This window comes from Malurus melanocephalus, unplaced genomic scaffold (assembly GCF_030028575.1).
Source record: "Malurus melanocephalus ecotype Western Australia unplaced genomic scaffold, MMel_1.1 scaffold_105, whole genome shotgun sequence".
NCBI classification, from domain to species: Eukaryota; Metazoa; Chordata; class Aves; order Passeriformes; family Maluridae; genus Malurus; species Malurus melanocephalus.
In genome coordinates this window covers 1640933-1643948 of record NW_026623337.1, presented here as the reverse complement: position 1 = coordinate 1643948, position 3016 = coordinate 1640933, and positions in this window count along the sequence as shown.

The following is a 3016-nucleotide window of genomic DNA, read 5'->3' as shown; positions in this document are numbered from 1 at the left end:
GATATTCTTTTCTTTTCTCCTCTTATCACTTTTTCTCATTTTTTCCCTCTCTCTTTTCCTGTTTTTCCTTTCCATTTTTATTTTCCCTCCCTTCCCTTTTCCTCTTCTTTTTCTTTTCTCTTTTCCTCTTCTTTTTCTTTTCTCTTTTCCTTTTCCATCTCTTTCCCTTTTCTCTTTTCCTTTTTCCTCTCTTTCCCTTTTCCTTTCCTTTTTCCTCTCTTTCCCTTTTCCTTTCCCTTTTTTCTCTCCTCTTTCTTCTCCCTCTTCTTCCCCCTTTTGCTTTCCCTTTTTTCCCTCTCCTTTTTCCTCCTCTTTTTAATTTTCTTTCTTGCTTTCCCTTATCTTTTGATTTTCTTTCCCCCTTTCCTTTCAGGTTTTGTTTTTATTTCATTTTAATTTATTTTTCTACATTTTAGTTATTTTCCCTTTACTCGCTCATTTCCATTTCCTTTTTCTTTTTTCCTTTTCTTTCTCCTTCTCTTTTTCTCCCTCTAATCTAATTTTTCGTTATATATTCCTCTGTCTTTTTGTCATCTGTTTATCTGTTTATCACCCTTCCTTCCTTCCTTCCTTCCTTCCTTCCTTCCTTCCTTCCTTCCTTCCTTCCTTCCTTCCTTCCTTCCTTCCTTCCTCCCTTCCTCCCTTCCTCCCTTCCTCCCTTCCTCCCTTCCTGTCCTTCCTCCCTTCCTCTCTTCCGCCTTCCTTCTTTCCTTTCCTCCCTCCTCTTTCCCTGCTTTTTTCTTCTTTTTCCTCACCTTTTTTCCCCTCTGTCTCTGTCCCTCTGTCTCTGTGCCATGGGAGTGACTCCAGCGAGCGGAGCCACTTGAATCCCGGTCGGGCCGGGCCTGCCTCGGCGCTTTCTTGGGATGTGGGTAGTGTGAACTGACTCGACCCTTTTCGCACGTTTCTGGACCGTGTGGATGCTCTCTGTACCCGCTGGAACCAGGTGTTGGTCCCTCCTGTCCCCGGCCTCTCCGGCCGGTGTTGAACACCCGAGACCCTCGGTAAMAGTGAGCCCCCTGGGCAACTGTGCCCAGACAACTGGAAGGGGAAAAAATCCCATGTGTCCCCAAATGGGCATTCCACGGAAGAGTGATGAAAAATCACCCTGAACCATTTTTACCCTGTCTGTGTCCGAGTGCTTGTACTAGTGGGGAACTCTTTCGAGCGTGGAAAAAGGGGTTGGTGTGAAAATTAATTTTATTTTAATTACGAAGCTTGGCTAAAGCTGGTGCTTGTTGGTCCTCCGCTTGCAACGATGTTTCACTCTGTTTCTGAATAATTTCTTGCTGCTCTGAATTGATTTAGTTTAAATTACAAAGCTGCGGAATACACTTGGAAAAAAGGCAGATAGGATGGTGCTTCACCTTGACTTTGGCACAGCCAGCCAGACCAAGGGTACCTCCGGGAAGCTCGAGTTAAATCTCCGAGTTTGAAATTATTATTCATTCTTTTCCGCCCTCGGGTGACTTCGCAAATATTCTAAAAGTAAAACCAAAATAAGTGCTCTCCTGCTGGTTGCAGTGGAGCCAGCGAGCGCTCAGCCGCGGCCAGCCCCGCAACCCCCGAGCGCACTCAGGCTAGGCTCCGGCAGCGGGCGTGGAGAGGGGGAGCTGCCCCTGAAAGAGACGGATTCGCATTTGAATTRGGGGGGAGAGAAATGCTAAACCGCTTTTGGAAGTGCCGAGGCAGAAGCTGGGCGGCTCCGGTGCGTGTCCAGCACCCAGGGGACCCTCTTTTTCCTCCCTCTTGTTGAGGAGACGGTGAGGGGGCTGAGGGTCGCCCCCGCCCCGGACCTGCTGTCTCCCTCTTCGCAGCGCCCCGAGGGAGCTGTGCCAGAGCCGGGCACTGGCAGCGGTGACAGCTTCGGCCACGGGTCTGCGCTGGAGCGGGGGGACCCGGGCCCTGAGCCCGCAGCGCGGTCCGCCCGCCCCGGCCCGAGCTGCGGTACCGCAGGGGCTGCGCGGGCAGCGGCTGCCCAGCCCCACGCTCGGCCCGGCGGCGCCGGCCCTTGCTCCTCGCTCCGCGCCTCCGTCCCGGCCGGGAGCTCGCCGCCCGGCACCTCTAGGTCTTTTTTTCCTAGCGGAAGCAAAATTAAAAAATCCCTCCAGCACAAACGTATTTTCTCTCTTTATACTGTAAGGAACTGATGGCATACTGAAAAAAAAAAACCAAAAAAAAACCCCGAGTGCTTATTTGAGGGACTCCTCATGCAACTTCTTCCCTCAAAGTGGAAGGTGGTATGGCGCCCATAGGGCTGCCCTTGCATGAGAAACGGATTCAAAAGCAGACGACAGCATTKCTTCCTTTATATCTTTAATAACCGAAGTATTCGGAACTACTAATATTTGGTTCCTTTCCGTACTCAGTTTGTGTTTTCCTTAAGCCGCAGCCAGGCAAAGTTACTCAGAGGGCAGCCGAAGCTGTGCTGTGCCTCTCAGCAGCTGAGCAGAGGGTGGGGATCACCCCAGGCAGCGATGGGGGTGAAACCCAGCGACAAACTTGACTAACGGGGTGAGCAAACAGCAGTCTGGAAACGCCGCAGCCGAGCTACTCCTTGGGCAGACGGCGTGACTGACCGGACCCGCTGCAGCCGGGGGCTGCGTTTCACCACTTTCACGGGGTCTCATCATAAGCGCTTCACCGCTGCAGATAAAGCACCTACCAAATCAAATCATGAACGAGAGAACAGCCGCCAGGGCGAGCGCGGGGTGCGGGCGGACAGGAGGAATGAGCGGCCCATCCGAGACCGGGGCAGCGGAGAACAGGGACGAGCAGCATCCCGGAGGAGGCAAAGTGGCGAGAGAAGGGTGGCTCCCGCAGAATCCCCTCTGGGCCTCGGGGAAACAGCCCGCGGAGCCCCCGGGGGGCGGCAGGGTAGYGGGGACAGTGGGGTCCCGGGCAGCGAGGGGCGGGGTCCGGGGGCAGGGAGGGGCTGAGGTGCGACGGGGAGACCAGTTACTCCGGGAGAAAGCTAAGAGGAAGTGTGAATGAATTCACAGGTACACAGAAGAAG